The following is a 12,598-nucleotide window of genomic DNA, read 5'->3' as shown; positions in this document are numbered from 1 at the left end:
AAATAGTCAAAGGCGGCCAAATAATAATTGTTTTTAGTCATTAGGCACAAAGACCTCTAGTTCCTTCTCAAAGGCGATAGATATTCTGAGTCATATCCTGTGAGCTGTCTCACAGGTATTGAAACCCCCACCAGGTGGAGAAGTCACCTACATGATGATCAGACTGTAGCCAGGACATTAGCTGCCACAATTTCAAGAATTGGCCTCAAGGAAATGGAAACAAACTGACCCTGGGACTGCAGATTAACTGTACTTAAAACAATTGAGATGATGCTGGTCAGACCATCGAGGACCAATTTTAAGATGACTGTCACAGCTAACTACTGTTTCTACAATTGCATCCCCCTCCCTTCCCCTATAAAAGCTCTTGCTTACTGATGGTCCGGGGTGGGGAAAAGGGGGCAATTTGCCTTTGCACAGGCCTCTGTCCCACCCCACCAACCCCTCTATCTGCATCCCACCCTCACCCCCGCCTCTGGTTGCCAGCATCCAGAATAAAACAAACCTTCCTTTCCACCAACCTGGACTCTTTATTGGCTTTTGAGCAGTAAACAGGCAGACCCCACTTTTAGTTACAGAAGGAGGTTTCTTGCAAGGTCAACCAGGAAGGAGACAGAAGGCAAGACTCTCAAATTTTTCTCCTTGATCCAGAGTTCTGGGAGAAAATTAAGGGGTTAGGGTAATTTCAAACTTAAAAGCTGATTGGCTAGTCTTGAATTAGTCCTATAAGCTACTCCTGCTGCTGGAAACCAGATTTTCTTTATTGAAGGACTTCTTGCTTCATAAAGGGCTCCGATGGCAACACTTCAATTCTTTGAGTTTGGTGAAATGAAGATTCTTGATTCCTGAGTCTTCCTAGAGACATGGGTTCCTGGCTTGCACATGCACAGTGCTGATTCTGTAAAGTAACTCCAGGTTTGACTAATCAGCCTATTTAAGGAGACAAAGTCAGTTTAAGGAGGCTGGTCATTTTTATGTGCTCTTTGGCAGCGAAGAGCGTTCTGGGAGCAATGACAAAGGGCCGAGGACTGATCCAGTGTGCTGTCCTGGACAGACGGCAATCCAGCAACTTGTCACTGTGGGTGACCGGCCCGGCAGACCCCAGGCTGGAGACCCCCTCCACTAACCTGTCAGTCAGTCAGTTCAGTCACTCAGTCGTGTCCGACTCTTTGCAACCCCATGGACTTCAGCACATCAGGCCTCCCTGTCCATCACCAACTCCCAGAGTTTACTCAAACTCATATGCATTGAATCGGTGATACTATCCAGCCATCTCATCCTCTGTCGTCCCCTTCTCCTCCCACCGTCAATCTTTCCCAGCATCAGGGTCTTTTCCAATGAGTCAGTTCTTCACATTGGGTGGCCAAAATATTGGAGTTTCAGCTCCAGCATCAGTCCTTCCAATGAATATTCAGGACTGATTTCCTTTAGGATGGACTGGTTGGATCTCCTTGCAGTCCAAGGGTCTCTCAAGAGTCTTCTCCAACACCACAGTTCAAAAGCATCAATTCTTTGGTGCTCAGCTTTCTTTATAGTCCAAGTCTCACATGACTACTGGAAAAACCATAGCTTTGACTAGATGGACCTTTGTTGGCAAAGTAATGTCTCTGCTTTTTAATATGCTGTCTAGCTTGGTCATAACTTGTTCTTCCAAGGAGCAAGAGTCTTTTAATTTCACGGCTGCAGTAACCATCTGCAGTGATTTTGGAGCCCCCAAAATAAAATCTGTCACTGTTCCTATTGTTTTCCCATCTATTTGCCATGAAGTGATGGGATCAGATGCCTTGATTTTAGTTTTCTGAATGTTGAGTTTTAAGCCAACTTTTCACTCTCCTCTTTCACTTTCATCAAGAGGTTCTTTAGTTCTGCTTTGCTTTCTGCCTTAAGGGTGGTGTCATCTGCATATCTGAGGTTATTGATATTTCTCCCAGCAATCTTAATTCTAGCTTGTGCTTCATCCAGCCCAGCGTTTCTCATAATATACTCTGCATATAAGTTAAAAAAGCAGGGTGACAATATACAGCCTTGTCGTACTCCTTTCCCTATTTGGAACCAGTCTGTTGTTCCATGTCCAGTTCTAACTGTTGCTTCCTGACCTGCATACAGATTTCTCAGGAGACAGGTCAGGTGGTCTGGTATTCCCATCCCTTTCAGAATTTTTCAGTTTGTTGTGATCCACCCAGTCAAAGGCTTTGACATAGTCAAGAAAGCAGAAGTAGATGTTTTTCTGGAATTCTCTTGCTTTTTCGATGATCCAGTGGATGTTGGCAACTTGATCTCTCGTTCTTCTGCCTTTTCTAAATCCAGCTTGAACATCTGGAAGTTTACGGTTCATGTTCTGTTGAAGCATGGCTTTGAGAATTTTAAGCATTACTTTACTAGCATGTGAGATGAGTGCAATTGTGCGGTAATTTGAGCATTCTTTGGCATTGCCTTTCTTTGGGATTGGAATGAAAACTGACCTTTTCCAGTCCTGTGGCCAGAGCTGACTTTTCCAAATTTGCTGGCTCACTGAGTGCAGCACTTTCACAGTATCATCTTTTAGGATTTGAAAAGATGATGCTGTGCGGCACTGGAGCGGCCATGAGGAGATACCCCATGTCCAAGGGCAAAGGAGAAGCCCCAGCAACATGATAGGAGGGGCAAAACTGCATTTAGAATCAAACCCCATATCCACCAGAGACGCTCAGAGGGCTCAAACAAACCTTGTGCGCACCAGGACCCAGAGACCCCCACAGAGACTGAGACAGAACTGTATTTGAGGGTCTCCTGTGGAGGTACGGGTCAGCAGTGGACTACTGCAGGGGCAGGGGTTCTGGGTGCAGCAGACCTGGATATGGCAGAAGGCGTCTTGGAGGAGGTCGCCATTATCTTCACTGAAGTAAAGCGAAGTGAAGTGCAATCGCTCAGTCGTGTCCGACTCTTTGCGACCCCATGGACTGTAGCCTACCAGGCTCCTCCATCCCTGGGATTCTCCAGGCAGGACTACTGGAGTGGGTTGCCATTTCCTTCTCCAGGGGATCTTCCCAACCCAGGGATTGAACCCGGGTCTCCCGTATTGCAGGCAAAGGCTTTACCATCTGAGCCATTATCTTCATTACCTTCACTATAGTTTGGCCTCAGGTAAATAACAGGGAGGGAACACAGCCCCACCCATCAACAGAAAATTGGATTAAAGATTTATTGAGCATGGCCCTGCCCATCAGAACAAGACCTAGTTTCCCCCTCAGTCAGTCTCTCCCATCAAGAAGCTTCCACTAACCTGTGGGGGACAGCTAGTTACAAACTGCAATTTCTATGCACTGGCCCATGCGGTTCTAGACACCTTTTTAATGGCAATTTATGGAGAATGTGTTCTGTGCTTGGAGATGCAACCAGGCCTTTCTCCAATTGTAGAGAAGCCAAAATGTGTCTCCTTGTATTGTTAGTGGGTTTCCTAAGTGGCACTAGTGGTAAAGAACCTGCCTGCCAACACAGGAGGCATAAGAGGGTTCGATCCTTGGATCGGGAAGATCCCCTGGAGAAGGAAATGGCAACTTACTCCAGTATTCTAGCCTGGAGAATCCCATAGACAGAGGAACCTGGTGGGCTACAGTCCATGGGGTAACAAAGAGTTGGATGCAACTTAGCACGCATGAACCTATTGTTACTGGTCCTCATTGTACTAATTCAGGCCACTCAGAGAAAATGTAGTCCCTCCAAACCCTTCAAATATTTGAAAGTAGTTTTGTTCTCAAAGCCCTTAGGTCTTTTATTTCCCTTCAATGTTTATGCCTGTTTGCCTCTAAGCCCTCCAACCTCCTTAAGCTGCTCTCTCTGAATGCTCTGTTTTGTCCTCCTCAAGTACCACCCCAATACAGAGGGCAATTTTGACTCCCGACCAGTCCTGAGAAGGGCAAGGGGAAGGAATGTGGTCGTCTTTACATTCAAAATTCAACAACTCTGTACCACCCTGGACAGCGTTCATATGTATTATCTTCCATATTATCTCACCATGTCATTCCTGGCTCACCTGCCTTCAATGTCTTCCTTTTTGTTACCGAATCACATCCAAGTTTCCATGCTTGATTTTCAAAGCTTTTTCTCATCTTTGCCTACTGGATTCATTCAACTTTATTTTGTATTCCATCACTCAGGTTATCTGGTTTTTATGAATGTATCTCAAACATATCACACCCATTCATCTCAAACATACCACACCAATCATCTGTAGATTGATTATATCATGTCCATTCATCTCACATCTGCTCTCCTGTTGTCCCCTGTCTGAATTGTCCTTCCCCCTGCCCATACAAATTCCCTCTATCTATTAAGACCCAGCTCAACTACTACCTCTCCCATGGAGCCCTCCTATGTTATTCCAACCTGTAATTATCCCCTACTTTCCTGAACATTTTTATCCATTAGATGCTGTTAGAGCAGGACTCATCTTATATCCATGAGTACAAAACTTCTTAGTCATTTGTCATATTATTTATGATAAACTGTGTGTAAAGATGTTATGCTCCCAGGAAAACATGAACCACATATTAAAATTAACTTTATTTTGTTCACTGGTGGTTATGGACTGAATGTTTCTCTCTCCCCACCCCTCAAATTCATGTGCTGAAGTCTTAACCTCTAATGTGATGGTAGTAGAGATGTTTAAGTCATGAGGGTGGAGCCAGCATGAATGGAATTAGTGCCCTTATAAAAGAGACCCCAGAGAGTCCTCTAGCTTCTTTCTACCATGTGAGGATACAACGAGAAGAAGGCAGTCTTCAACTCAATCCTTTCAAGAACCCGCCTGCTCATCTTGGATTTCCAGCCTCTAGAACTATGAGAAATAAATGTTTGTTGTTTAAGCTACCCAGTTTATGGTTCTTAGTTATGTACCAGCCTGAGATGACTAAACCACTGAAAGATTACCAGCACCTGGAGCGTGTTGCAGGCATTCAGAAAAATCTCTGTCAGATGAATGGATGAATGAATGAATACATGAAAAGTACTTAAGAAATGTTTGTTGATTGACTGACTTGGACTAGACAGATGGTTAACCAGTGTGTGTGTGTGTGTGTGTTGCTCAGTTGTGTCCGACTCGTTGCAACCCCATGAACTATAGCCCACCAGGCTCTTCTGTTAATGGAATTCTCCAGGCAAGAATACTGGAGTGGGTTGCCATTCCCTTCTCCAGGGGATCTTCCTGACTAAGGGATCGACCCCCGTCTCCTGCATTGTAGGCAAATTCTTTACCATCTGAGCCACCAGGGAAGAACCTGATTAACGAGAACAGAGATTAAATAGCAGAGAAGGACAGGAGATCATTCTTAAAAATCAAACAGGACTCCACCTCCTTGGGTCTGATCCAGATTTGCAGAAGGAAAAGGAAGAGGTGGGCTGTCAGCAGAGTCTCTACGTTTTCTGGGGAATGAGATTATGTAGGGGAGCTCTGACTCATCTCGGGAAATCAGCAGCAACACTTCAATGCTCCCTAAAAACACCAGCCTCCAGATGAAGCTTTGAGGTGGTGTGGGATCCTCTCTTGTCTTTCCCGTTTTGATGTGAGGGAGCACATTTTGCAGCATGACTGTTCAGCCTCCCAGGTGCTGTGGTTACTTGGTATTTGGGATATGGCAGAGGGCATCCTTCTCCATCAGTCACCTTCATATTCCCAATCATTCTGAGCCCAGGCCACTAGTGGAGGAAGGAAGAATGGAGGCAGAAAACAGAGGTGTCAAAGGGTGACCAATGCTGATGTCCTAATTAAGTGTTCTCTCCGCCCGCCTCTCCCCAGTCTTACTCCTCCTGTCTGTCTAGTCTATGACTCCATCATATCTTCTCCACCCCAAATGCTACCTTGGGTCATCATGTATTTAACGTCTTTCACCTGGTGGGGGTTTCAGTACCTACCAGACAGCTCACAGGATATGGCTCAGAATATTATCTATAGCTCCTGAGAAGGAACTAAAAGTCCTTGACTCTGCTTAATGACTAAACTATTATTATTTCATCTCCTTTGACTGTTTTCCTTTGTTTCTGCATGTTCTCACTTCTCTGATTAAACTCATTCTTTGGCTAGAGTTTTTCCCCAGATGAAAGACAGGCAGAGGACATGGGGGACCAGGACCAAAGGGTCCTGCTGCATTTCAGAAACAGCTTGAAGACAGACACACTTTCCTTTGTATCACTCACAATAGCTAGAGTTTTTACACCCAGCTGATACTCCAGAGCTGTGGTGGATACACCAGTGGGGCAAAAGCAGAAAAGGCTTTGAGACAAGCTCTCAGCTTTAATTCACTCTCTCACCAAGCCCTGGTGGTGTTTACATTCTAGATGTTTAGATGTCCTCTTCATTGCTACCACTACGATTAAGGCCGTTATCTGTCAGCTGACCCCCTTGCAGGATCCTCCTGACTGGTCCCCTTCTTTCTCTTTTGCACCCTTCCCCACATCCTAGTCCACCCCCACAGAGCACCCAGGCTGTGAATCTGATATGTTCTACCGTGACTTAAAAGCTTGAATGACTTCCTGAAGTGGAAGGATAAAGGCAAAATCTCCTAACTTGGCCTTCATATGTTCTGGCACATCCATAATCAGTCAAGCCTCACATGGAACCACCTCCTGTATCTTCTCTGGGATGCAGCCAGATGCTCTGGGTCTTCCATTCCTGATATGAACAAGGCACAAGTCTTCCTACCCAAAATCTTTGTGTGCACTGGCATCTCCCCCCCACCCCCACCAATCCCTCTACTCGTTCAATTCTTATCTCTCCTTCACCTCTCACAATAAGGATCTCTTCCTCAGCAAAATCTTCGCTGATCTCCTCCGACACCTCACGCAGGCTGGGCCAGTTTCCTCTGGAATAAGCTGTCATGGATCAGTGTTCCTTTCCTGCAGGGCACCGCCCTCAGTAAACACACGTTCCTTCTGAGCACTGTTTGATCATTGACTATCTCCTGCACTGGGCAGATTCTAAGTTTCCTAAGGATGAAGGCCCATCAGTGAATCACCATCATCTAATAAAATGCTTGGTGTATAATAGTTGTTCAATAAACACATGTGGGAAGAAGAAAGGGAAAGAGTGAAAGAAGCAAAACAATAGGGTCCCACTCTGGAATATTAGGAATCCTTACAGCACCAGACTCACACACCACCAGCACCATTTGACATAATAACTCAAATTCAGCAGACAGATTTTCAAGTTTCATCTTGGTTTTGCAGGTTTGGTCAAATGGCCACATTTTTCTAATTTTTTGTTTGTTTGACTGATTTCTTGCAGATGGATATAGAATTCTTATTAATAATCCTAATTATAATTTTAATTATACAGATGTATATTTCTTACTTAGTGGGAGGCATGAATTATTAGAAGGATGCTTTTCAGCTGGAAGGTAGCCTTCCAGAGAGGGACATATTAGAATTTCAAGGGGGAGTGCTACCCAGAGTACAAATAAACCCCACGAGTACAATGTGATAATACTTGTGGGGTGTGTGAGGAAGCCAGCCGGCAGAAAGTGATGCAGAAATGAATGAGGCAGTCTGCCACATCAAAGAAGTTATTCTCAAGTGTTGCAAATACATGAGGCTAGAACTATACTTAAGGCAATTTGCCAGAATAGAGAGAAACAAGGAATTCCCTGGTTTTCCTGAAATTCCTAGGACCTCATGAATAACCATAAGGGACAGCCATCTAAACTCTTTCCAAGAAAGATAGTGAAGTCTAGCTATCAAAGAGCTTCACCAGAGGCTCTGTGAGTATCAAGTACTGTCTCTTGACAGAAGATAATTCTAATATATTCCACTTCAGTAACTGGGCTCAGCTGACAAATAATATTATTTCTGTGAATTGAATGTATCTAAGCTTTTTACTTCACTATCCAAGAAGGTCTTGATTTGCCAGCATCATCAGTTTGTGGGCCAAATGATGCTAGGCTCCAACAGGAGATTAGTTTGGGAGGGGTTGACTCATATCTAGAAGTGACTAGTGGTTTCTGTCCCATCTCTCTTCTTATTGGGCACTCTCTGTAACTTGATCAATTCAGTTTGGCCTCTGGAGAAACACATAAATAAGGCGTATCTTTCTAGAACAAGATATAGAGAAATGGAAAGCAGAGACAGTGCTCAATAAAACTGATGTCAACCATGTCTTTATGGGCATGGCTGGGCTCCCTGGCTGGTGTACAGCAGGCTGCTCATAATGGTTAGTTCTACCTGGGTTCTAGGCATTATTCTAAAATGCTCTGTATATGCTGAGTTATTGACTCCTTACTCCAACCTGAGATAGGCAGAGTCACTGCCATGTACTTTTAATAGGGGAGAGAGGTGAAGCCCAGAGGGGCTAAGCAGCCTGTTGAATATCACACAGCAGTGGGATTTGAACTCATAGTCACCAAGTTAGACTACCTCTCATCCACAGAGTTGAAAGTGAGGACAGGGCAGTCAGTCAAAGCTGGCTTTAATAAGGGCTTTTTCACTTTCCAGCTGTGTGATCTTGACACAATTATCCAACTTTTCAGGGTCATTTGCATTGTAATAAGCCCCAAAGCACAAGCTGGAATCAGGATTATGGGAGAAATATCAATAACCTCAGATATGCAGATGACACCACCCTTATGGCAGAAAGCGAAGAAGAACTAAAGAGCCTCTAGATGAAAGTGAAAGAGGAGAGTGAAAAAGTTAGCTTAAAGCTCAACATTCAAAAAACTAAGATCATGGCATCTGGTTCCATCACTTCATGGCAAATAGATGGGGAAACAGTAGAAATGGTGACAGACTTTATTTTGGGGGGCTCCAAAATCACTGCAGATGGTAACTGCAACCATGAAATTAAAAGATGTTTACTCTTTGGAAGAAAAGTTATGACCAAGCTAGACAGCATATTAAAAAGCAGAGACATTACTTTGCCAACAAAGGTCTGTCTAGTCAAGACTATGGTTTTTACAATGGTCATGTATGGATGTGAGAGTTGGACTATAAAGAAAGCTGAGTGCCGAAGAATTGATGCTTTTGAACTGTGGTGTTGGAGAAGACTCTTGAGAGTCCCTTGGACAGCACGGAGATCCAACCAGTCCATCCTAAAGGAAATCAGTCCTGAATATTCATTGGAAGGACTGATGCTGAAGCTGAAACTCCCATACTTTGGCTACCTGATGAGAAGAATTGACTCATTGGAAAAGACCCTGATGCTGGGAAAGATTGAAGGTGGGAGGAGAAGGGGACGACAGAGGATGAGATGGTTGGATGGTATCTCCAACTCAATGGACATAAGTGTGAGTAAACTCTGGGAGTTGGTGATGGACAGCGAGGCCTGGCGTGCTGCAGTTCATGGGGTTGCAAAGAGTTGAACATGACTGAGCGACTGAACTGAACTGAACTGAACTGAAGCCCCAAAGACTTAAACTTGGGGAACAACTCTCAGCTAGAGGAATTTGGTATCTCAGCCTGCCAGTTGGCTGCTCTCCTGCTGTCCCCAGCCTTCACCCCCAGCTGAGAGTCTGATTTCATCTCCTGCTGCTAGTCCCCGCCTTCCAGTTTTGAAAAAGGATGTCCTGAAACAAGCTGAGCTGTACCAAAGGGAGGCCAAGTCTTGGAATTCCTGGCCACTTGGTCTGATCCAGGCCCCAGAGCTCTCACGTGGGCCCCTGAGCTCCTGTGTGGCTGTACTCATGTCTGTCCTAGTGATGGGGCCCCAGGCCTTGCCTCTCCACCCAGGTTCCCACATGCACTCTGGTTTATGGCCAGGCTTGGCTCTGATACCTCCTTCCAAGTCTCAGTTCTAGAAACCAAATTAGCATCCATCCTGGTGTATGGGTCACCCCTAGACTTGCACTTAACAGTGTGTGTATGTGCAAAGATCCCCTGGAAGAGGGCATGGCAACCCACTCCAGCATTCTTGCCTCTATCCATAGGCAGATAAGCCAAGTAATTCTTTGTCTTAAGATAAAATTCATATAACATAAAATGCACCATTTCAATCACCAAAGTTCACCTGGTTGTACAATCATCACCACTAATATATAATTCCAGAATATTTTGATCTACCCAAAAAGAAACTCCATCTTTATTACCAGTCATTCTCCATTTCCTCACCCTCCGACCCCTAGCAATCCCTAAACTACTTTCTGTCACCATAGACTTGCCTATTCTGGATATTTCATGTAAATGTAATCATATCTATTTGTCTTTTTTTGCTTTGGCTTCTTTCACTTAGCATAGTGTTTTTGAAAGTTCATCCATGTTGTAACATGAGTCAGTACATCATTCCTTTTTCTTTTTTGCCTTTTCAGCCCATGCTGTTTTATTGCCAATATATGTATATATATATACACACACACACAGGTGCAGAGTTTTCCAGCTCTTACAGCAGTTCCTTGTTACAGCAAAGAATAAAATTTCTTCTAAAATCCCAAAGATACATAGATTAGAAAGCAAGCAGCCTTTGACATTCAATGAAATTCTTTTTACATTGTCTCATACACCATCGGAGGGAGAAGATGCTGCAAAGTAAGGAAAAGCAAGCTACTGAAATAAAAGTCTATAAGAAGGTTATTCTAATATGAATATTTTAAATTACCAGTGATAGGTTGTTTTAAGTTAAGTAGCAACCCACTCCAGTGTTCTTGCCTGGAGAATCCCAGGGATGGGGGAGCCTGGTGGGCTTCCATCTATGGGGTTGCACAGAGTCGGACACGACTGAAGCGACTTAGCGGCAGCAGCAGCAAGACTATTACTGTTTCTTAAGGGCTGATGATAATTTATTGCCAGAACACTTATCCCTGGAAGAAAAACATTTTAATCTATGGCATGGCATACCATCACCAAGGGCATCATTCTTTTTTGTGGCTCAATAATATTCCATCATGTGGATAAACTGTGTTTTGTTCACCCATTTATCAGTTGATGTACATTTGGGCTGTTTCTACCTTTTGGCTACTATGAATAACACTCTTCTCCTATGAACACATGTGTACAAGTTTTTCTATGAATATGTTTTCAATTATCTTAGGTATGTACCAAGGTGTAGAATTGCTGGATCATAGGGTAATTCTCTTTACAGCATCGGACCTTGCTTCTATCACCAGCCACATCCACAACTGGGTATTGTTTTTGTTTTGGCTCCATCCCTTCATTCTTTCTGGAGTTATTTCTCCACTGATCTCCAGTAGCATATTGGGTACCTACCGACCTGGGGAGTTCCTCTTTCAGAATCCTATCATTTTGCCTTTTCATACTGTTCATGGGGTTCTCAAGGCAAGAATACTGAGGTGGTTTGCCATTCCCTTCTCCAGTGGACCACATTCTGTCAGACCTCTCCACCATGACCCGCCTGTCTTGGGTGGTCCCACACGGCATGGCTTAGTTTCATTGAATTAGACAAGGCTGTGGTCTGTGTGATTAGATTGACTAGTTTTCTGTGACTGTGGTTTCAGTGTGTCTGCCCTCTGATGCCCTCTCGCAACACCTACCATCTTACTTGGGTTTCTCTTACCTTGGACGTGGGGTATCTCCTCACGGCTGCTCCAGCAAAGCGCAGCCACTGCTTCTTACCTTGGACGAGGGGTATCTCCTCACAGCCGCCCCTCCTGACCTTGAACGTGGATTAGCACCTCTCAGCCCTCCTGCACCCACGCAGCCACCACTCCTTGGACATGGGGTTGCTCCTCTTGGCCGCCGCCCCTGGCCTCCGACGTCTAGTCAAGGCTATGGTTTTTCCAGTAGTCATGTATGGATGTGAGAGTTGGACTGTGAAGAAAGCTGAGCACTGAAGAATTGATGCTTTTGAACTGTGGTGTTGGAGAAGACTCTTGGACTGCAAAGAGATCCAACCAGTCCATTCTAAAGGAGATCAGTCCTGGGTGTCCTTTGGAAGGACTGATGCTAGAGCTGAAACTCCGATACTTTGGCCACCTCATGCGAAGAGTTGACTCATTGGAAAAGACTCTGATGCTGGGAGGGATTGGGGGCAGGAGGAGAAGGGGACGACAGAGGATGAGATGGCTGGATGGCATCACTGACTCGATGGACGTGAGTTTGAGTGAACTCCGGGAGTTGGTGATGGACAGGGAGGCCTGGCGTGCTGCAATTCATGGGATCGCAGAGTTGGACACGACTAAGCAACTGAACTGAACTGAACTGAGGGTAATTCTGTTAAACTTTTTGAGGAATTTCTAAATGGTTCACACCATTTTATATTCTAACCATCAGTGTATGAGAGTCCCGATTTCTTCACATCCTTGTCAACATTTGTTATGTCCTACCTGAATCCCCTGGCAGTGGGTGTTTCTAGAACTTGGTGATTCTTGAACAAAGAAGTTAAAAGTGCTTGACTTTAGGACTTCCCTGGTGATCAGTGGCTGAGACTCTGTGCTCTGAATGCAGTCCCTGGTCAGGGAACTAGATCCCACATCCCGCAACTAAGAGTTCACATGTCTCAGCTAAAGGTCCTACGTGCCATAATGAAGACCAAAGATCCTGTGTGCCACAACTAAGACCCAGTGCAGCTAAATAAATGAATAGTTTTGTTTGTAAAGTGTTTGATGACAGACTTGTAAGTTTTCAGCTCTTTCATGCAGTGTCTTGAGGCAGGGCAAGTGTTTTGTTTTTTTTTAATCGTCCTAAC

This window comes from Bos indicus, chromosome 15, assembly GCF_029378745.1.
Source record: "Bos indicus isolate NIAB-ARS_2022 breed Sahiwal x Tharparkar chromosome 15, NIAB-ARS_B.indTharparkar_mat_pri_1.0, whole genome shotgun sequence".
Lineage (NCBI taxonomy): Eukaryota > Metazoa > Chordata > Mammalia > Artiodactyla > Bovidae > Bos > Bos indicus.
Note: the sequence above shows the minus strand (reverse complement) of the source record.